We start from the raw sequence: 24,399 nt of genomic DNA, 5'->3' as shown, positions 1-24,399 counted from the left end.
GTGGTCATAATGTTACGCCTGATCGGCGCATATCAAGGCCGACTCTCTCACGAGGCAGCCGTGCCTGTGGGGTTGTCTGTCATGCTGACAGTGCTATGAAAGCCCTTTTTTCAGATGCTTATCTCGACAGCTGATAACGTATGAATGCATCTGTAGCCATGGCAGCAGCAGTACGAGGTCGCAGTTGCAATGTTTCAAGATGGAATCTGATATCAGCACGCTCAGGACGTGTAATGTAACGTTCATTACGGACGGTTGCTGAGAAGTAGCTGCAGGCGCATGTGGAAGCACGTGGACGGTGAACGCGGCCGGGCTCGCAAATAATCACGGCAACAATAATGTCTCCAATTAGGTATCTCGTTATCTGGAGGCGCCGAGGAAAATAAACTGCTGCGTTATCTCGTAATGATCACGTAATGATTAATGTGAAATCACTTGAACCATAAAGTTTGCTGTCACAAATGTTGGGTGGGGTCGCACCTCCTTGTTTTGATTACCACTGATACCAATCTCCCCGCCTGGATATTATTGTCTGCTTTCAAGGTTTTCTGACTTGGACTTTGTTGATCTTGATAAACAGTTCTACGAAGAAACAAGACTCACGTGAACGTTCAGTCTGAGCAGCTCCATCCAGTCCAATATACTCAGTACAGATGTGGAAACCCTGTCAGTGGAGTCTACGTAAAGTGAGCTGCAGTCTTTTTTTTTTTTTTTTGTTTACAGCACAGGAATCTTTTGTTACAGAGCATTTAACAAGCATTTTTTATCACCTGTAGGCCTTCAGGTGAGCTGTAGTACATAAAACTTAGTGAGCTGTTTCCACTGAAATTGCTTCCTGATTGCTGTCTCTTTTCTTCTGGTCACGAGGACTAAAACCGAGTCCTCGGGGTTAACAATCCAATGCTGCAGGTAATGTCAGCGAACAACAGATCAGTGGGCTGGAAAGGCCGGGCTTTAAAGGTTCTTTATGTCAGAGCTGGGACAGACTGGTCAGACTTTAAAGTGTCACCACCTCATACATCGAATATGTGTTGTTTATGATGAGTTCTAATTCAATAAATTAAGTTAAGAAACTTCAAATAAATCCCATCATTACGACTCTTTTGATAAATGATTATATTTGTCTCGAAAAAAGCACCAGAAGCTTTCCATTAATGTTTGTTTAACACGTTTTACAGACGAGCCGGTTCTAATGCGCGCAAACAGTGTCATTTATTAGAGGACAATGCTGCTGTTGATGCTGGTACACTGCCTCTTATTATGTTTTTTTTTTTTTTTTTTTCTGTGCGTCCGACTCTAAGACAGTGCCATCGCAACACACAATGGAGCCCATTCAACTCGGTGCCCACCTCCTGTCTGTGGAATAGTGCCGTATCACAGCTTCTGGTGGGGTGGGAGTGTGTGTGTGTGTGTGTGTGTGTGTGTGTGTGTCTAGCTCTGACAATAACACACACTCACACACATAATCCTCCAGAAATCCATATTTGGATTGTCATCATGTTGATGTAATGCCATCACGGGCGAATCCGACGATGGGATGCGCCGTCAGCCTGTGAATTATGACTACAGCCCTGCGTCATGTGACCTCGCTCCCATGTTAAACTCCCACAGTGAAACCTAAAGGCCCTTAAAGCTACTGGATAATTATATAAGTGCTCATTGCAACATATTGAAAAAACGATATAGATACGAATACACAATGATTTACCACGTTGTTTTCTTGAGTTGCACAGTCAGTCATTTCACACAGAAGACTTGTACAATAAAAACACCCTGCTAGCCACATTGACTGAAAAACATACTGTATGTCTATAAGTCATTTACAGAACCAACATCCCATAAATGTATGAACTGGCTACAAAAGGATGGGAGTCAACTAAAATGAGCTTATCCAATTCTGTGCAGCACTATTTAAGTATGTGAGATTTATGTATCTTCCAAATTAGCAACTCTTAGCATGTTAGCATGCTAACAACGGAGACAGCTGCTGTATGTTCCCATTAAACATAAACATATTAACACTGTGAGCATGTTTATGGCGCGTTTCCATTTCAGAAATCAGAATTTCTAAGTTCTAAGTTGGAATCAACAACAAAGTTCCAGAGTCAGATTCTCCGACTCAGGAAGTCGGAGGATCCTCGGTTACCAAGATGGCCGCCCCATATGCAAACTGTAAACAGAAGCTCCTGTATTTCTTTTATCAGCACTTCCGGTTAGTTGTTGTTGCACTAAATCGGTCGTGCAGACAGTATTTTTCCACATACACATGTTGAAATGCTGCCACAGTGTCATTTAAATTTTTCATGTGCTATGTGTGAACAACAAGCCCATGTCGCGCTAACAGCAGCTAAAAACAATAGCCTGGTTTGTGCAAAACTAATCTTGTAAAGAAACAAACATACTGAGAAGGAAATAAACAGACCCTTAAATGAAGCAGTAACTCGATGCTCGTACGCTGGGTCTCTGGGCTCGTCGGGGCTTTCCGTCACAGTTATGATCTAATATACCAGGTATTATAATCGCATCAAATGTCAAAAGGCGTGGATCAAGTGACTTGCATTTTGGTCGGTCCATTAAATACGTGCCACTGAACTAAAACACACCTGCAAATAAAAAAAAATACGAAAAAAACCCCATATATATATAGATTGTTTAAGCAGTCTTAAATTACTCTGGTGTGTGAGACTGGTCTCTCATCCCACACAGATGTTAGATTTGAGCTGGCTCTTTTTTTTTTTAGAGTGTGGCTCAGGTTCTTCCAAAACACGAAAAGTCCCAAACACACCCGATCTCTTTCACAACCTTTGCTCTGTGACTCACTTAGCTCTGGCCGAGTACTACCTGCACTCAAATGCAACGCTCCACTGTCTCCCAGGCATCTACACCTGTTTACCATTGGAAGTGATGTCTGCTTAGACAAACTTTACAGAACAATGCGCCACCAGTGAAGAGAAACACTTAGTGTTCAATGTCTGACTTTAAAGCGGGGAGGGGGCTTAGTCAGGGGAGGTTTCCATGCGGGCCACTGAATGAAAAAGCTGAAAGAATGGATTGTCAGAAGATAAAAATAAATTTAGCTCCACGCTGATGTAGTATACTGTAGGGCCTTTTTGGAATAACATTTAACCTGGCTTTGATTCCACAAAACTGTATCACATTGAAATTCACTAAGCTTTGGGACCAAAATCAGTGTAATACTTTAGAAAACAAAAATTAGAGCTTTGTTATGTAAAGAACCGATCACAGTTTTAGGAAGGACTCTTGGATTATTGGATTATGTCGATCTTTAGGGATCTCTTGTGAAAAATATGGGGCCTTGCTTCTGGGAGTCTCTGTTTCTTATTTCATATGTCCTCGTTTAACTACTGCAAAGAACGGAGATCTTGACACGAACTATAGAATCTAAAACATTTATGCGTGAGCTATTAAAAGCTCCTTCCACCGCAGGGCCCGGGGTTCATGGAAACCAAAGATCTGGACAGAAACGAAGAACAGACAATAAGTTTCAGCAGTGTAAGAGTATCTGTTTGAAAAGGGGAAGGACTGGAACCTGAATGGAAACATACACTAGACATTTATTTATATAAATGCTATAAATACAAAAAAGTGAAAAAAGCCAGGCCAGACAAAAGAACAGTGACATTCATCATTTATGCGCATTAACACATGGCTTCCACCTTTCTGTATGTTCTCATGGGACGATATTAATTCTGGGGTACTGGACTCGGTGAGAGGGGCGCATTCGTTAGGATTAATCCCAGACAGCGCTGTAGTAAAAGAAGAAAAATCAATATTGCCGGTTGTGATAACAAAATCCTTGTGAAAGATAAAAGACTTGCAGGGCTCTTACGCTGAGTAAACAGAGACGAGCTGCTTCAGCAGCAGACATGGAAAAAAATGGCTTTAAAAACAGTTTTGAAGATTTCATCTAGCACACTGCGTTTTAGCAATCCAAAAAGAATGAAAACATGAGGAATAAGTGGAGGAAACAAAACCAGAACCAGCAGTCAAGGGCATAGGTTAAGAAGTGCAGAGCCAGGGTGCGACCTCGGGTCACTCTGAGGTAATGGTGAGCTATGGCTAAAAATAATAACATGACAAGAAGTGGCAGGGGTATCTGTGGGACGTGTGAAGCTGGTGGTTGAGGAGTGTTGCTTAGAACTAACACCTCTGGAACTGGGGGTTAACCCAGAAGAAAGACGTGTGAGTGGGAGGACACAAGACAGGTGGTAGCAGTGGTCAACAAGTACACAGGACTGAGGAAAGCTAAGGTGAAGCAAAGCCAGGAACATCAGCGGAGCCGAGGCTGGACCACGGAGGCAAGATGGCCAAGAATGGAGCTCCATCAAACCATGGAGATGATGCTACATTTATACAAGGAACCCCCACAGACAGGACGAGCTAATTAGGTTAAAGAAAGACAACTGGAAACTTCTTCCAGGTCTTCTACCATGACCTGAAGGACTGAGAACCTTCACTGGAACAGGAACAAAACTTAAAGACTAGAGAGAAAAGACCCAACAAAGATCGGACTGAAAACAGAAGAGAGAAGAGGGATGTGCTCAAGTACGTTTTTAGTCAGAGATGAATTACTTGTGCTTTGATGGAAATTGTTTCAGTGCCACTCACTGTAATTCTGCGATCTCAACATGACCCGTTTTGGCCCTCGAATCTACACTTGGACGCGTCTGTCTTCGAGTTTTCAGTGTGTAACTACAGCCGTGGAATACAAAGCACCACGCAGCAGCCGAGGCTTTCCTCCTGGCTGCGTCGTGCTGGTGGGTGGGTGGGCAAGGGTTTGGGGGGGTGCAAAATGAATAAACAGGGTAATCAAGTGGGAGGAAATCCACTGGGAATCAACACAGAGGACTGAAGAACGAACACACATAGCATTTCACGACATTATACAGCGTATTAGGATCCAGCAGCAGCAGCAGCAGCGGCGTCTTATTGGAAGAAGCACAGTGTAGCGAGCAGCTTTAAAGAGGGGCTTTCCTGGGCAAACCGAGGTGAGGCAGAGCTTTCCCAGTTATTTCTGCCTCCTGAGGCAGAGTGTGTTTGTGTGTTTGCATGTGTGTGTGTGTGTGTGTGTTCAGAAAGCACTGGGCCACTTTCCCAGATGAGATTCTCTGGTACGGGATAATCCTGATGAAAATGTCTTTCCTCCTCCTCCTCCTCCTCACCCAGTCATCCTCTCTATTCAGCCAAGCCATCCCTTCATCCATCCATCCATCCCTCGCTCCGCAGACTCAACGTCGCTCTACCTCCCCCACCTTTGTTAGCATCGCACCTCCCTCGCACTCGCAGCGACGGCCTCCTCATTGACGTATGCACCATTTAATCGCAAGAAAAAAAGAAGTGATGTGATAACTGTGCGTCACTGCCGCTCTTAGAAAAACTTCTCAATGGCTGAGCTGCTATTTATATATATATATTGTATATATTTATATATATTAGAAGAGATCATAATATCACCCACAACATTTCTAATTCAATTTCCTGTCGGTAGCTTTTACCCTGGCCTCCACTTATTTTTATTCAGGTTTCCCTTTTTTTTTTTTTTTAATTTATTTTCCTGAAACATACTTGAGCGAATGCTGCGAGAGAATAAGAGAACAGAATAGGGTTGTCTTCAATTTTCGTGCTCAGGCAAGAGTCAGAGTCATTTTGGGATGTGCTGTTGGCTCCCAAGAAACAATAAAGCGTGTCAAAAAGTGAACGTGCATCGCATAGAGAGGACCTTCGAGCCAAAGCCACAAAAGGGAAATTAACTTAGCAGTTAGCGTCTTCTGAAATGTAACCCTAACCTCTCTTCTGCCTCTGTTTGGAAAAGACACTGAGTATCTAAATGTGCCACCGATGTGCAAAACTACAAAAGGAAAGGGAACTGCCAATTTTTGACGACAATCAGAGAGGGCTCTCTGTCTCGTCCACGGTTTGCAAAACCTAGGCACTTGGAAAATGTCTCCTTTACCATCTTGGGCCTGATGTTCTCCCGGGAAAGCAGTGTGGACCGTTGATATAACCTTTGCTGCACGCCAACTCCAGGATAAATGTCAAGAACAGCACACTGACGTCTACAACAGGACCTAGCTTCTGAAGACTGCCCTTCATCAAATGGCAGGAAGAGATACCTTACACTGCGGTTTTGAAGGTCGGCGCCCTCCATCAGATAAGCCCAAGTGTGATGGGCTGGTCGAGTATTTGATGACTGCGGCGTACACAACCAGCAATGTGCGGCAGGCAAGAAATTAACGAGAGGCCTGAGGGGACTCCCCTAAGATATCTGAAGGACTTTATCATGAGATGAGTAAACCGCACAAAACGGTGCAAAGTGTGCTCAAGGAAGGAGGTGCTGCTGAAGCTGAGAAGAGAGGAGCTAACGTGACGGCTGCCAATATGAGTCCTACATGAGACAGAGATGGCGAAGCACAAACAGGCCTACAGTCACCGCAGTCTATTTGTGGTTGTCAAGGTTGCACACAAATTCAAAAGCATTTGCAAGTCAAAAGCCGTTTCAAAACGGCATGGGTGCAAATATGTCTACGTACAGACGTTTCAATGTCAACAGAGACCTGAATACACACCAGCCGTGTCACACCCGCTGTGTTTTCACTGGTTCAAAATCTTTATTTAAACACTGAGTGTTGCAAATGGGCCAATTTTTCTCACACATCCTTACGGCTTGAGAAAAAAACCTCATAGGAGGCGCAAAAGTGAACGACTTCTTGGCGAGTTCAGCTATCGGTGAGAGACGAATGTGAAAACCAACACACCTGACATTTATTTGCCATCAGGCTGCATACGTCCGTACTATTTTTACATCGATAGCTCCAGGCAAATGAGTAAAAGCTTCAGGGGAAGTCCAGCAGACAAATTCAGACGACGATGAGTGTGTTTTGTATATTCTGAATATACAAGTGCTTGCATTAGCTCTTCTTTTTTATTTATTTGTTTTTTTTTGCACTACAATGTCGACAGAAATACCATTAAAATGATCTTACTTGGATGGATACCTACTGCATGGTGTGTGTATAATGAACAGCTTTTAACCTAAATGCACAGATGCCGGAGAATTAGACCTTTAGTTTTCTCTCTTTCCTCTGACTTTGCCTTTCAAACGCAAACCATCTGTTACGCAACGCAGCCAAAACGCACAAATAAAGACCTTCATATTCATCTGTGACCCAGGCGTGACTCGTGCCACATTTCCAGCTAGCGCCAGGCACGGCCCTCCTATAAATTGTGCAGCAGCGGTACATTCCAGCTCTGTAGCCTCAGTAAACACACATGCTGGGTCGAGCACGGGTCAGGACCGTTTTCATGCTCGGCGGGGTCTCCCGAGGGTTGTCCCCGAGCCTCGCGCGACACTGCAAGGTGGCAGAGACGGGTCAAGTTAAAAGGAAAGCAAGCGAGTGGAGAAAGTGGGGCACTAAAAGAAAAGGAAAGGTACGTCCTCGGTGACAGGCGACTTCTATTTTGGCTCTGTGGTAAACTCAGCTTGGCAGCCTGACAAGAGCAGGACGCAGCGACGGTGGGTGCCTGTGTGCAGAGGGGGGGAGGGGGGGGTGAGGACACGAAGGGAGAAACTGCCTTATTTAGAAAAAGGACAGAGCCTCATCACTGCGAGAGGTGGAAGAGGAGGAGGAGGAGGAGGAGGGACAGTAAGGAGATGGAACACAATGCCAGTCCTTTGATGGTTGCGTCAGTCCTTGACAAACATCAGCAGTGTGTGGAGGGCTCTTCATCCACCCCCACATAAAGCCCAGCCACACTCAGCCTGACCTGCCAGAGCAAAAAAATCTATACTCAATCATCACAACAACTGCCCCCTCAAGACCCCGTCTGAGAGACAGAGTGTGTTTGTGTGTCAGAGACTATGGAGGGGTTATTAAGTAGACTTGGGCTGCATTGTAAGTCCATGGTTTATGCAGCCCTACAATGGGAGCAATATCTCAAAGTATGCGACAGATGCATTCCAGCGGCTAATGCACTTGAGAAGAAGAAGTCCACTGTTTTCGCGTTGGCCTGCGTATTCGACCGAGCCGTAGGTACCAATACAATATGTAACGTATCCTTGTGAAACGGTTTACTTATCTCAAATGGCTCCGACAGGAATCTTTACAGGCCGGAAGATTGCACGCCAAGAGCACACAGTGGTCGGGTTCAAGACCTATGAGTGTCCCAAGTTGAACAGTAAAGGCGTCTTGGTCCACAGTCTGGTTGAAACATTCAGTAAATAACACACATATCTAAAGAGGCCGAGCTGAATGCGAAACAATATGTTTCAACACGATCAGAAACCACACAAAACGGGCTCGGCTTCATTTTATATTTCTGCAGACTGACGCGTAAGGCTGTAGACTGAGTAAGCCAGCAGGACGCAGCCTGACATGGACACACACACACACACACACACACACACACAAAAACGGTTAAAGAACAACTCAAAAAGACACGACAAACGGCACAAGGTGTTGACCTGGCCTCCAAATTCACTAGATCCCAAACTGATCAAGTATCTGTGGGATGATCCCGTAAACCCAGAAAGCACAGGACACCCTCAGAAGGCCCGTGTCCATTCTCTAATGAGTCAAAACAACATCAGGAAGGTGGACATAATGACTTAGACTTTACATATTGATTTGCAGAGCTTGAAAAAGTACTAACCCTAACCCTAACCCTAACCCTAAGTTGAAGGAAGTCTCAAAGGAACAGGAACTGCATTAATTAGGTTTTGCCATATTTAAGTATACAAATTTCGCCGTCAACAATATGTTTAAACGTCTGTACGTGTAAATTAAAAAAACAAAATCCACTAACAAGTCATCATCTTACACATCCAAAAGTGTCTGACTACTTAATTGATGTTGTGGTGTTCATTTAGACATACAACAAGCCTGGGATGTGTCAGAACAACACCTGACCACCTAAAAAATGCTGTTACACGTCATCAGCTCCGTCTACTGGTATTCAAAAGATAGTGATCCCACTTGGTTCTTGGTTTACATCATTGCAGCCAAATGGCGCAGTGGTGCTGGCCCAATCTATGGCCGTCAGACGCTTTCTGACACCTGTTCATTGTCTCTGCACTGAATGCCTTGCTCATTTATGCAGGTACAGAGGATACAGATACAGAGGAAAGTGCCTGGGCGTTCGACAAACCAGCTTCACAGGTGTGAACCTGTGTTAATGAGAGCTTATAGCGTGAAAGCAGGACACCGGAGCGCTACCTTTCATTCCGCTGAGGTATTTTTATCTCTGCGGCTCACCGGGACAATCGTCGGACAATCTCCGACCGACTAACGAAGGCCCTGAACACTCAACCCCCGAGGCAGGTTGGGGCGAATTGCAGGTTGTCTTTGAACACAACGTGGGATTCGCAGAGGGGTGATCGTGAAGCAGGCATGTGTAGGAAAAGAAAAAACGATGGACGACTTCACAGAGAAAGGGCAGTGAGTCGAGAAAGATTATATACGCTGCATGAAACGTGTGTCAAAAAAAAAAGGAAAGAGGTGTGCGTGTTTGGCTCTCTCTTTTAAAGGACGGTGTAAACACAGCCAGCAGCCTCGTAGAGTCCGGTGGAGTGAATGTGTGTCTACAGATGCCAGATTAGAGGTGGAGCGCGGCTTTAATTCCCCCAGCAGAAGCAGCGGCGGCGGCAGGCTGTGCCCGTTCGTACGTAACCTGTTAGTGGGGTTAGCGCTGCACTATCTGGACATCCTGGAGTCTCCCGGAACAGCGAAGATTACAAAACACAGGGGTAATGGTGCACACAGCGCAGATGCGTGTCAACGCTGAAGCCACAGGTAGCGAGGAGCACGAAAACCAAGAGAAAAAGCCTTGACAGAAAATGCTCAATCTGATTATTTTCCAGCTTCTCCCAGGTTGCCCACATGTTTCTTTTTTCCTCTGCCTTCACTCTCCGCTGAGCTGTGTCTTGTAATTGCTTTAGTGCTCACCGGGGTTTTTTTTTTGCCTTCTGTGTCTCAGCAATCAAAACATCCCTTTGTCCCGCTGACTACCGGGGGAATAAAGAGCATATTGATGCCAAGGCCGCCTCGGGTTGCCGGGACCCACACAACCCCACTCGCATCGCTCGGCTTCCCGCAACCTTCGCTCTCACGCGGAGCCCCGGCACTTCTCTCTGTGGAGTCACAGGTGATCGGGGACGTACTCCAACCCGGAGACCAGTCGAACCTTTGGATCAATCTGTCACTGCTTTATTTGAAACCTGCTCAGCAACTTTTCCTAAACAAAGATTTGTTTGTGCCCCGACGCCGGAAGCTGCAATTTTGTAGCGTTCGGCGTGTGCAGACAACAAGTCATGAGCTACATTTTCATCCTCAGAACACACAGTGATTTCAGTCTCTGTCCTGTCAGGACATCACAGGTGGACAAAAGGTCCTTTGTGCCACTTTGCACTATTTATTTGTAAAACGATATAATTCTTTATACCTCACTTCAGCTACACAAAACCTTTCCATTCTCCTTGAGGCTTTGAATTAAAGAACTGCGTTTGATGTTACCCAGTTTAAACTCCTAGAAAGACTGAACCTCCCGCCTCACTGAAAAATCCAGAACCTCCGATACGGACATAGCCTACAGATATGTTTTCACTTCTGAAGTTAAGTGCTGGACACAATACGTCCCCTGCCCATCTGGGGGCTTGCGAGTTTCCATTTCACCTCCGCCCATCTACAAGTGGGAGCGCGAAGGAAAGTTGCCTCGACTTGCAGAGGTCGTGGTGGTCAAACATCCAAGTAAGGTGACACATTTCCAGTGAAAGGAATCTTTCTTTTCCCCTCACAGTTCTCACAGTTCTTCACTTTGCGACACTCTGCTAAATGAATTTCGGCTGTGGTCACGGAACACACTTAAAGCTTTGTGCAGAGGTGATGTTTGCTTTGTCTGTTACTTCTTTTTTTTTTTCTGTTTGTTTGTTTATTTGTCTGTTTACACACAACCCCCGCTCCAGCAAACCAAGGTCAGTCGGCAAAAGTCGAAGGCAAACTAATAAGGGAAGGCGCTGAGATACCTCACTCTATTTGACATACAAATTTCCTTCTACGGCTGTGCAAAACTGTCTTTGCTGCCCTTTGCCGTCCTTCACTGGTGTTCACACACACTGCAGGATATCAGATGTCTGCCTCCATCTGCTTATAACAACAAGCCTGGTCCGTGGCCGTTTCCTGCAGATATTCGCACTCACTTCCACCAAACGCAATACGTTCGGCTTGGACAAAAAGGACTCTGGGAATAAACTGTTTCTTCCGAGACCTGACAGCTTCAAACATCCTTGATGCGACTGCAGTGTGAGGGTTTGAAATCAGGAGGTTTAATGAGAGAAATCCTTTCTGTCCGCCCCAGGTGACTCACAGCTAACACCTGATTGCCTCGAGAAAAGATATTCCCAGGAAAGGGAAAAAAAGGTTGATGTGACAGAGGAGGTGGCTTCTGATCGCCAATATTAACTTGACAGACTCTCCGTGTGCCAGCTAAGCCATTTGTTTCAGCCTTGCAACTTGAGTCACAGGCTGTGAAAAGAGGGATCAGCACAATGGCAGCGCTGTGTGAGAGGAGGAAAGAGAGGAAGAATGGATGACAGGGAGATCTCGCACGCTGTTAAAGTAACCCAATGAGTGCACGGGAGCAAATGACCGCGAGTCAACGAGCTAAGGAGCACGTTACGGACAAATACGCCCGATCAGCCGCAACATTAGAAGCGAACAACGTTGAACCATCGTGTGACAATTCAACGCGACATTCTGTTGCCAGGCAGCATCAGAAGGACCGCGTCCATCCTCTGATGAGTCTGTTTTGGAGGCACAGGGGAGACCTACACAATGATAGGAAGGTGGTTTTAATGTGATCCCTGACCGGTGTACTGTACATACACCAGAGCTACATACGACCGGAAGGTTTCTTCATAAACGCTCCAGACACTGCGACTCCGTCCGATGGCGGCTTTTCTCTTGGTGGGTAAAGACAGAATCACTGCAGGACCAGCAGCTAAGTTTATCTGCTGCCAGAGGGAAAGACGGACGGAGGACAAATGATCTGTCAGTCTGCATTTAACGGCCTTAAAGGGATAGCTCGCCATTTTGGGAACAGAACTTATTTGCCGCCTTGTCGAAGTTTCCTGTCAAGTGTCAAATTTGTAAGACGACAAATGAAAAGAAGAGAAAATATATTCTTTGGAATAGGAGATGCACACTGATCAGGCATCACATCATGACCACCTTCCTAATATTGTGTAGGTCTCCCTTGTGCCTTCAAAACAATTGTCTCATCAGAGAATGGACATGGACCTTCTGAGGGTGTCATGTGGTGTCTGGTAACAGGATGTTGTTAGTGGGGGCCTTTGGGTCTTATGGGATACGTGGTCAGTTTGGGATGACCAGCTGCATCCTGGCTGCTGCCATCAAGGAGTGTCATTGCTATGGGGTGGGGGTACCTGGTCTGGTCTAGGTGGGTGCTACACGTCTAAGTAACATCCACAAGTCTGCCAGGTCTCATTGTATTATCGCAAGATGGTCAATGGTATTTACTTCTGTCCGTAGTCATTCCTGCTTCTCCTTCATCCACCATTTCCTCCTCTATATTCTATGACAACATTAATGTACGTCACGCCAATGCGGCCAATTGGAAGTGAAGCTGAGACACCGTGACGGACCGAGAGAGAAATCACTTGAGTGCTCCTTAAGCAAATCTGGCAAAAGAAGTGAGTTTGGGCCGCGGGGCTCAGGTGGATCTCCCTCGTCAGTCCCCCCCTTTTCTGCCCGTTCTTTTTCGCATCCATCCATTCTCATTTGAAATCCAATCCCGCCCGAAGACCCCCTTAATATTTCACATCACACGTTGGCCTTGAGCCTATACATGGAAAACAAACAAACAAACACCACTGCACACAGCCAGACTCTCACACCAGCCCGCTGGCCGCTCTGTCTCTCAGCATCAGCATCTCAAAACTGAAAAGGCCAGTGCGCCGATGAGATGTGATCTCTGTCCGTGTTGTACTTTGAAGCGTTGAGACTGGGGGGCGGCGGGAGGGTTGTTGGGGCATCGTCAGCCTACGGAAAGCAGTAGCTCCAAGCTCGGTGGAGTACTCCCTGCTTTCTTCAGCTACAACACATGGTAGACAATGATCTTGGCCAAACAAGTCAACAAATTGCCATTTCGCATTGAGGCTTACGGGTTCAACCCGACGACAAAGAGGAGGAGCGGCAAATCTTAAATGCCATCCGAAAATGGCTACCCTCTTGGAGAAACATTCTCTAATGACTACCTCTACCCATGCATCTTCAAAGTCACGCAGTCGTGCAAAGGGGAAAGGACTCGGCAAGCTCATCAGCAATGCCTTGCTTCACACATTATTCTCACCTGGGTGCAGTCGGGCACTACATCCGGCTACTATTGCACCACTGAGCCGCTCTAATGGCGTCATTGCCGATTAGTTGTCAGGCTCAAGAGCAACATGTGATGAGAGGGCAAAGAGCAGGAAGTCCCTGTGTGTTTGCGCCTCCACCCAAAGCCGAAACTATCACCAGCCTATCTGCATCCGACATGCCAACTCCCGCCACCCAACTCGTTTGCAGAAAAATGAGCAAGCTAAGAAAAAGAAACCAGACGTCAGCTTACTCGACTCCGGGGGACTCGGATCGATGCGTGACTCCTGGGCACCCGAGAAATTAAGAGAAATCAAAAACGGATTCAGCAGAGGTTGAGCTGTGCCAGGTTTCGGTTTCGGTTTGAGACGGTTTCTGCGAGCCTGGCCTGCAGCCGCTGCAAACCGGAGACAGGCGCCGTGGAGGCGGTGTGACATGTGGCACGGTTTTTCCTACGGGGTCTGGGAGATGCAGCGGTGACAGGGCTCTGAGCGCTCCCATCGGTTCAGGTGTGTTGGGTGGAAGAAATGGGACGTATGACCAAAAACATGGTGAAGCAGGCTGTAAAACATGGCAACATCAGTGGGCACTTAAAAATGCCTCGTGAAACCCCAGAAGGGAAATGGCAGTCAGACCCAGAACCGTGCCAGCATCGGGCCTCTCAGAACCAGGGGTGATTTAAAAATGTAAAAAACTGTTTCTGCTATATTGTTTCCTGGAGCCATTTTCGTTTCACTGCGGACTATTCTACCCATCACAGATGTTTGAATTAGTGCATTTAGTGTTTTTTTTGATTATTTTAAAGATTAATTCATGAAATTTTGTTCGTCTTTCCGAGACATTTCCCTTCTCTGACCCCGTGGCCCCAGAGGCTGCAGAGTGGGCCAATTCACTAATCTGTGTGTCCACGCTTCTGGAAGGCTGTTATTAAAACGATGTATCAAGAGAACACAGCGACTAAAAGCCACACTCCTCAATGCAAAGCGTACACATTCAGAGCATCCTCCTCCTTAACGGTTACAATCAGCATCACACACATGACATTGAAGTCTTATATATCCTAAGTGCAATGGCAGGGGTTGTCCTGTCGCCCCCACCCCTCCACAACACCCTCCACCCACCCCACCCCACCCCCCCGCCCAGCCTCCACATCCATCCCGGAATTCACACACAACAAGGCTGCTAGCATCTCCTCTTACCCATCTGTGCCTGAGTCAGATGTCTTTCAGAGGTTCATGGTGGATGAGAGCCCTGCTGATCGGAGTCTAGTCTTTGCGTTTTGCTGCAGGAGCTGCTATGCCATCGCATTTGGGTGATGCTGGAGACTCGGTGCGAACCGGGGGTCGGGGGTTTCTCTCTCTCTCTCTTCCTCTTTCTTTCTGTCCGTGTGTGCGCCTCAGCCGGTGTTACTCCAGAGTCATCCCTCCCTCGTTTTCCCACCACTCCGGTTTTATCCGCTGGATCGTTTGCGTCAATAATCGTCCCGAGCAGGACCTACTGGGAGGGGAGGGGAAGAGAGGAGGAGAGGAGGAGAGGAGAGGGGGGGTCCTGTCGGTCGCAGTGATGGCTCAGCCTCCTCTCTACCCTCCGACGTTTATTCCCCCCCCAAACACCGAGCTGCTGAGAGAATCCCGGGGAAAAACGCCGAGCCGCTCCGGTGCGCAAAACAATTTATCCAAAGGAGGATGGAGATGGAGAGATGAGAAGGCGGACGCGGGGTGGCGGTGGAGGGGGGGTGATGATCGCCGCTGTCTGCCGTCCTATTCGCCGTTTTCTGTCGTGTTTACGACCCGCTGTCGCCTCCTCCCTCCGTCTTTTCTGTCTCCCTCCGTGATGCGTCTCTTTCTCTTCCGTCCTCCGCGCTGCGCGCTGCACCCGCCGTGACGCCTTTTCCGCTCGTAGGAAAAATAAGAAGCCCCCTGATCTCCTGTCTTTTACGTCTTTTTCATCCCTCTCTCTCCCGATCTCCCTCTCGCAGCAAGGAGGAGGAGGAGGTGGAGACGGGTGCGTGTGTGTGGGGGGGCAAGTGAAAGAATACGGAGGGAAGGGAAGGGGAGGAGCAGCCCGAGAGAAGGGACCTCCTCCTCCTCCTCCTCCCTCCCTCCCCAACGTTATGCTGCTTATCAGCGGGGCCGACCGTGCTCGGAGACGAAAATGAAACATGAGAGGAGGAGTGAACCCCTCACACAGATGCAGAAACGTCTGCAATTACTACTCCATTAATGCTCCGAGGAATCTCCAAAATGGCTGCCTCGGTTCCCCGACTCCACGCAATGTTTGCGGATAAAAAAATAAATAGTAATAAAAAAAATAAAATAAAATAAAAAAAAGCCTGTGACCAATGCCAGAGGCCCCCGCGAGGCTGTGATGCTCACAGATATAATCTGGAGAGGCAGCGGTGCCGCCTGTAGACGTTTAGCAGCAGTGGTATGGCCTGAGGGTGGCGCCTGAGGAACAGCAGGTTCACAACTTAAAGCTGGAGCTGTTGGAAATATGAACAATGCATTCGAGGTACAAATGCATCAACTTAGGACCCGCGTTGCATGTTAAACGCTTCTTGCTCAGATCTAGACGCACCACCGTCCTCATTTTAACTTCAGCTTTGATTCAGCAGCACGGGAGGCAGCAACATAATGTAGAGTGAGGTGTTCAACGTTTGGTCATGTCATGGCAATCCATTTAAAAAAACAAAAAACATAAGGGTTTATCTCAAAGGCAGCTGTATAACCCAACACTGGTTTATTTAGCCAAGTGAACACACACTCCTGCAAAAAAGCCGGGCACCGGCTCAGACATGTCAACTATCAGGGCGTCCACTTGCAAACTGTTCACGTTCCCAAATATTCATGATTAAATGCTGACGCAATGTTTTGACAGTCCACCTTTTCCTTCCAAAGATCTTCCAAAGATACCTTTACTTTTATTAAAAGGCTTACGTAACCATTATATTTCAATGAAGTGTGGTGCTTCGTGTGCATGACAGGGCGCAGCCTCACACCTTTTCACTTTTTCGCTCCGAAAGCAACAAACAATAGAAGCTGCTCCCCCGATAATGCCCGGAAGACCGCGTCTCCTCACACCGTGGATTAAAAGACGCTCCTTCATGCTCACTTTTCTCTCTTTGGGTGTGGAAAAGACGAAGTATCCTCAATTGTGGAAGGATCATGTGTGTAAAACACAAGGCCTCAGTTCTGATAAATCAAGTTGGTTCACGATTAATCCAGTGATTCATCTCCCAAACAAGAAAGTCTGTTATCCCCTTTATTATTTCTAATGTCAATAAAGCCTGTAGCCATTCATATAAAAGGCCATAAAGGAAGGTCTGAAGAGTAGTAAGTGGAGAACACAAACGTACTGCTATCAAAAAATAAATAATAACCCACTATCGTTCACACCTTAACATCTTAACCTTGCTTATTGTTTTTAATCATTTTAAGAATGACTGCAGCGAAAGTGAACTACGGCATGTGCATATCCTCTATGGTGACTCCTTCCTGCTTATGTTAAGTGTCTCTACCAACATAAGTAGAAGCCATTGAAGTACATATCCAGGCTGAAGCCCAGAAGCTACAAACTGTTGTTCCAGTGCAGCGTTTTAGAGAGTTGTGGTCATAATGTTATGGCTGACTGGTCTATGTTGAGAGGGGCATCTGCGTAAAATATCGGGAGTGGACAAGCCCCATTCATAAGTGGGGTTCATCCACCGGGGCCTAACGGACTGACCAAGAATGTCGCATGGTTACGAAACCTCAAAACAAATAGAATCTTAAAATTAGACATAAAAAAAATAAATAGATTTAACATGTTGTTTGTTCCAGTGCATGAATATGTTCGGTTTTAGCCGGGTCCTTGGGGAAGACCTCAGAGACTCAAGTCTGGGAAGTTTTCCAGGTTTAGACACACTCCGCGGTAAAGTGTGTACTTCTGTTGCTTTAGCTGTACAAAATACTCCTAAGTTTATTTTTATCCAGGCCTCCTTACGTTGATACGTACGTAGTGTAACCGCTCTAAAGCTGACCTCTGTCACATGTATGGTACCTGCCCTTTAACAAACCTAAACCTAACCTCCCTGCTCAATATTTACATTTCACTGCCTTTTCCTAAAGGCCCGGAGCAGTTCACTCATGTGAACAATGAATCCAGGTGATCATCACTGGCAGCTTGGTCGGGTTCATCCTCTGGGGCTCATCTGTTTTATTCATATGGTTATAATTAACCGTTACCTAAAAGCCTCGGTTTACAGTAGAAGGTAAACTGTGCTGATAGGAGCCTCCTCTCCTTTACCGATACCTACATTCATCCATGAGTGGGTCAATTAGAATCAATGCCTTTAATGCTGTAAACTTTATACATTTCCTTCATTTTGGTTAAAGATGAGGTATTTTTTATTGTATTTAGTTCAAAAAAAGAATTGTTTCGTGTTTGACATGTTCATTTATCCCTTTTTATTCACATTTTTATCATGAAACAGCTTTTAGAAAGGTAAAACAATAATAAAAATTCATTGATACCCAAACACTACTGAGGGAGTTTACCAGCACCACCAGGGCAGCTGTGACAACGGATCCCAACCAACGGCCAATCCGACCACCACCAAACATCACTCTACCTCCTGAGCTACGGCCATAGTTATTAACTTTATAGTTAGCAAGCGTTACCTAACTACAAAGTAGTTAGCTAATGTTAGATAACTACAGAGTAGTAATTGATTGATGATGATGACAACACTACACTACCACACTACCTACACCACCTATGGTATATTATGGGATATAAAATGATGGTAACACTTATGTAAAAAATAACCTTCAGGGTGGTGAGACTATTGGCATTAGATGTGTAGATCAACAGTAAACGTTTCTAGGGTTAACCTTTGACATTCCACAGAAAATGCTTGGGGTCATTTTCGACCCCACTTATGCATCTAAGGGCTATTGACTCAAACTGTTCTGGTGTTTTGTTTTCAAACTTCATGCATTCATTCACTTGTCCTCTGCAGGTCCCGGCGAGGGGCTGGAGCCTATACCAGCTCTCACTGGGCAAGAGGTGGGGTACACCGTGGACATGGCCCCAGTCTACCACAGGGCTAACCCCAACCATAACCCTAACCCTAGCCTAAGACTAACCCAGAGAGACAGACAACTATTCACGCTTGCATGCACACCTACGGCCAATTTAGAATAACCAAATGAACCTAATGAGCATGTCTTTGGACTGTGAAGGAAGCCAGAGTACCCACACAGGTACAGGGGGAACATGCAGCCTTCTTGCTGTGGGGCATCATTGCTAACCACTGCAACGGAGCCAAATTTCCAGACTTATGGTCCATGTGAACATTTGCTCAATATTGTGACTGTAACCGTCTCTGACTTTGTTAGATTTCACTGTGTTTTCCTAAAGGCCCGAAGCAGTTCACTCATGTGGACGACGAACCCAGGTGCTCATTATCAGCAGCTGTGACAGTGTCCAGACGCACACCGGCCTGACACACACTGCTTTTCTACGAGCGACTGCAACACCCTCCGCCTGCGAGTTAGGCACTAAATACAGCTGGATGCCGAGTCTCCTGGAGAGTAACATCCCTCGTACCAGCCAGAGAGCTTCCACCTCAAAGCCTCTGTTTGTTCTCACTATGAGCAATCAGCAGACTGTGGAGGGAAGGTTAGAAAAGCCACGTGTCCTGCTGCTTCTGCTTTTTAATCAAATATTGATATCAGCCTGTCAGCGTCATCCACTGCAAATATGGCAGGTTTTGGTGCCTGACAACAGGAGATTGCCTCATGATGTGGGGGTTATAAAGGAGTCTCAGTAAAACCTGGTGCCAAATCAAACTTAGAAGATGATCTGACGAAGCCCTCACTCCGCTGTCGGGGCTATAACCGCCTTGTAAAATAAAATATTGAAAGCCAGGGCTCTCTATCTTGGCAAGAAAGTCCGCGTGGATGGGCACAGTTTAAATAAAATAAAACAACTACGATACATCCTGCAGTCATTACTGTTTGTTCTGTAACTGTATCCCTGCTCAAACACCTCATGTCAGATGAGCAGAAGACAACATTCACACTGACGTCAGCACATTCTCTTGCACTATAGCGAGTTTTATTTAAATCGCCATTTTTTACACGAGTGAAGTAAAATGAGTGGACACAAAATGCCTGCCACCTATGAAGAGATTCAGTTACGCCTTTTCGAGCTGATGAGTACCATCACCGTGGTCGTTTCACACGTGATGCAAAAAAAAAAACATTCAGCATCTTGCATCGGACAGAAAATTGAGACATGGAGGACACATGTACGATGGTTGAGAAAGATGCAAGAATGTTTGAACCAGGCCACATCAGAGCAGCAGCCCCCCCTCGGAGCGTCCTCCAGGGGGGCTGCTGCTCCGATGTGGCCTGGTTCAAATATTCTCGCATGACAAAAGTACTACAATGAGGAACGAGCTAGGACTCGATGAGCGCTAGGTAGGCCGAATGTTGGGGAAAGACGGATTTATTTTGACCCCTCATTAAAGTACTTTAAGGATGGGTGTTAATATGTTGGTGCCAGATACCACAGGGCGCCTTGGGAAAGAGTCCACATGTATTGGAGCTTTTCCAACGGGCAGTGACGCACCACTTGGACGGGCTAACGAAGAAAGTGTCCGAGGCTCAGTGACAAAAACCAGGAAGGCTTATTTTGAATCAAGACTATCAAGACTGACCTGGTGTGTTGGGCTATTTATCCAACTTCTTCTCAAGTAAATACTAAACATATTGTACACTTGTTTTAGAATCCATGGGCGGTGGATAAGACTTGTATAAAATTATGTGATGTAGAAACTTTGGAGATGGGTCAAATTTGACCCTGAGGACAATAGGAAGGTAAAACTATGTAAGGCTGACGGCGCATTGGCAACACTCAACAACCAACCCTAGGGACTCTCACCACAGCCTACGAACAGCTCCGCTACAGGACCAACGGCATTTTAGGCAGGCGTAGTCACTCTACTTCCAATGAGTAAAGTGGACTTGGCACCATTTCAAGACCCACTTCAAATTAAAAGTTAGTTAGTAATAAAAGTTATACGAGAATACAAATGCAAGGTTGTGAACATTGACAGGGCCAACACCACAATAAAACACCGTAATAAGAAGCACAGCTTCCGCCTGCAGCTCTAAAAGCTCAAAAGAACGAAATGCACATTCCTCCAAATGGGCAATGTCAAATATTCGGCCTTCTCAGATGACATTGGAGATATGGGACATAGGAGAAATGAAACGTTATTCCATAGGTGACTCCTCTACAACCACCAGGCTTCGCTCAGATAAAATTCCACAGTGATGGAAATCTGGGATGGGAGGCGGAGCGTCAGGCTGATCTCAAGGAAATCTTTGGCTGAGGTCTATAGCGTGTGCCGATATAGATACATACGTAGATATTCTCTGAGGCAAGAGGTGGAAAGGCGTCGACTGAAACATTTGTTGCAGTCACATGTTTTATAAACACTAGGAGCAGGAGGAAATACGCTGCTTCAACTCTGATAAGGTTGGCTAAAAAAAAAAAACTTGGCGATGAGAACACATTGCCAAACAACAACAAAAAATCTTGCAAATCCTGTTTCTCCCTTTAACGCCGTGACCCATTAACACGTTTACCTTATTGGCTGTGGCTAAGTTTTAAATTAAAACTGCTTTCGTGTATTAGTTTAATCGTTGTTTTAATGATCTTATCAGATGCAGGATATGGCCTTATCGCGCATTCGTTAGTAGTCAGAGCTAGAAGAAGTGGTTTGATATTAGTAAACGTTGACGTCAAATGAGTCTTAACTGTGTGGACGGACAAGAGCGCAGGAGGAAAATCTAGTACAGCATAGGTTTTCAACAGGGGGCCTGCGACCTTTAGGGGGCCCGCGGAGGCACTGGAGGAGGGTCGCAAATTCTTTGGTTGATTAGACATTTTTTATACATATATCTTAAAAAAAATCACCCCAAAAATTTTCTTTAAATAAACATTATCATGAATCTAACATATTTCAGTAAAGGGAGAACAGATAGCTTAATACTGAATGCAAAATAATAATAATGTATTTATAAATAACACTATGCTGAGTTTAATATAGACACGTATAGTAGGTAGTAGGAGGTCCGTAGTTAATCTCTCCATCTGTTAACAACTTCTGTATTTCTGCATTGCATTAACAAAAATGAGTCACTTGCAAAAGGAAATTAAAAAAAAAATACTCAGACCAATGTTAGCGCCTTCGAGGATGTTTTTTTTTGTTGCTTTTTTTAGAAAAGTTGACACAAGGATAAGAAACGTCTTCGTCACCCTGGTTGCATCTGCAGCGCACAACTCAATGCTGCTGTTGCTGCGTTAAAACCTTAAAAACTGTGATCAAACTGTCGTCAATTTCACCGTCACTGAATAGGAATAACAAAGGCCTCTGTGGACCTGACACCATTTCAAGGCTCACTTAAAAAATAAAAGTTGTTTGTCAAGAACCCATTTCATTATATGAGAATACAAATGCAATGTTGTGAACACTGACCGGAGTCAACTAACTCAACGCTAACGCTATAACAAAACACTGCAATAAAAAGCAAAAGTGTTTGCAGCACCTAAATGCACAAAAGAATGAGGAAAAATAAAATCTGCCAGTTGTCAACATGGAGCTTATTTTCCGACAAGTCTGTCAACAGTGCACACATACCTGCAAACGGGCAAACGAGTCAAATATTCTCAGATGACACCGGGACTTTGAAACAAATAAATAAAAATTAAAGATGAAAGGCTACAGGTGTCTCCTCCACGACCATCACCAGGCTCCGCTCAGATAAAATAGCTGAGTGACAGATGGAAATCTGTGGTGGGAGGCGGACCGTCGCCGAGGCGCGGGGAGGGAAGGTGTCTCTCGAAACATTTATGGCTTTCACATGTTTTATGACCAAAAGCAACACATTAACCTTGGTCATTGTTTACCGCCGCTCGGTATTTTACTGCTTCCTGTATTAGTAGGCAGAATTTGTTGAATGTCACATGTCAGTGATCAATGTGATCAAACAAAAAAAAAAAAACAGCTACAAACAAAACTACATTTAGACTTTCAGATTTCCAGACGGGGCATTTGAACTCGTCTCGTCACCGCAATCGGAACAGTTTCAAACACGTAAGCTGCATACAAGAAATACTTTTACTTTAGCTGTGCAGTTTTTTCTTGGAATAAAACAGTCACACATCATTAAGACCACACCTTGACTTTAAAAATAACACCCACAGAGCTCACCTCCTCCACACCCACACAGACCTGGGCTTAAATGATACTTACCTCTCACATTTTCTGCAGCTCCTCTCACTCTGATACGGAGTGATACGTCCACAGCCGGTCACGGACTGAAGCTCAGGGCAAAACACCACATTTCTGTTCTCTCTCTCTGTGTCTCTGTCTGGTTTTAAACTGGCGGTTCTGGTTGACAGAAACGTGCTATGTCATTTAAGATAAGAACAATCGGGTGAGGGCGAGCTGAGCAAACAAACCAATCCACTGTCTCTTTGGATGCAGACTTCGGCAAGTGTTGCACTTCAGCGTAAAACACACCCATAAAACAGCAGGTCTGTTGTGCAGTTGTTAACCTTTCAGCTCAGCACTTAACAAACACCAGTGATAGAAAGAGAAGTAATACACAGTCTTATTCTCCGGGCTTTATAGACACAACAGGACCGTGAGCGCGTTTATAACTTTTGTTTAATAATGCTTGGTGTCGTGTGGCCCGAAGCCGGCGAGCTTCAGGTTACAGGGTGTTTGGTTATTTAACCGTTCAAACACCCTGCGGCCGAATTAAACCGAGCCAGGGGAGAATTAAAACCAAGAACGGAGAGAGGCCGTTTCAAACGCATTAACATACTGAGCCCTAATTTTATTATGTGCATTTACAGCAGCAGACAATTTGTTTTCACCTCATCAGCTTTTTCTTTTATTTTCCCACCATATAAAGAGCGGCACCGTGCGCCGTGCCACCGTGACGCCTTTTAGGCGGGACCTTAACTAAACCTGGACCGGGAGGAAATGTGACGCTTCACGAGATAAGAGTGGCTTAAAAAAAAAAAAAAAAAAAAAAAGAAGCACGTGTTAATAATGCTGCATACTTTGCTGTGAGAACAAATCCTCAGACTAAAACATATCCTGTTCCTCCCTTTGGCATTGTGTCCCATTATTATGCCGTGTTTGCTTTATTGACTCGATGCTTTATTTAACGAACGTACATTCATTAGTTGTCAGAGCCAGAGGAAGTGGTTTACTTTGTCAAATGCGCCTTTGATTGTGAGGACAGGCGAGAGTCCAGGAGGAAAATCAAGCGCAGCGTCTGTATTTCTGCGTTAACAAAAATGAGCCACTTGCAAAAAAATAATCAGAAGTATTATCGTATTATTATCATATTACTATTGTATTATTTGTATTATTGTGCAAATAAGATGATTTGATCATCCTCAATGCTGCTGCTGTTGCTGAGTTAAAACATAAACTGTAAATAAAGCTCAATGGCAAAACTGCTCCTCTAAAGTGAAGCTAAAGCAAGTAGAGCTCCCCCTGGTGGATGGAGGCAATATGGGCCATAAACTACTACATGTCAACGGGTGGGACTAAAGTAAGACACTATGATACACGTCAGGGATGGTTGCAGTCATTTTAGGAAGTTAACAGAATCATACTTAAGTGTCAAAGGGGTTAAACATCAAGTTCATATTGAATTGTAGCACATTTATATGTAAAATATTATTTAAAGTGCAAACAAACGTGACTCTGCACTTAATAGCTATAGCTAATAGCTACTTAAGCAAGAAATTCAATGAAACTTTAAGTGAAAAACACTAAAAAAACATAATACCGCAAGCGATTCCGTTTTTATTTTTTTATTACTATTATTTTGAAACAGCAGATTCACAAATGGACGACTTGACACGGGACACGACTCGATAACTGGGTTAAGATACGGAGAATCAGGTCGTTGTGACATTCTCCAGCCGGCGGAGA

General features: G+C 45.3%; 1 protein-coding gene across 2 annotated transcripts in view; it reads right to left on the bottom strand.

Moving 5' to 3' along the window:
- Window positions 1–15,406, bottom strand: part of mgat3b (beta-1,4-mannosyl-glycoprotein 4-beta-N-acetylglucosaminyltransferase b) — a 56,555-nt gene extending 41,149 nt beyond the window's left edge. For both annotated transcript variants that reach the window (XM_047578064.1, XM_047578066.1), the window contains exon 1: window positions 14,588–15,406. The gene's annotated coding sequence lies outside the window, so the exon portion shown is untranslated. The remainder of the gene's footprint in view (window positions 1–14,587) is intronic.
- Window positions 15,407–24,399: the final 8,993 nt, after the last annotated feature.

Source organism: Mugil cephalus, chromosome 2 (genome assembly GCF_022458985.1).
Source record: "Mugil cephalus isolate CIBA_MC_2020 chromosome 2, CIBA_Mcephalus_1.1, whole genome shotgun sequence".
Classification (NCBI taxonomy): domain Eukaryota; kingdom Metazoa; phylum Chordata; class Actinopteri; order Mugiliformes; family Mugilidae; genus Mugil; species Mugil cephalus.
The sequence above is the reverse complement of the archived record's forward strand: the minus strand, read 5'-3'. Positions and strand labels throughout refer to the sequence as shown.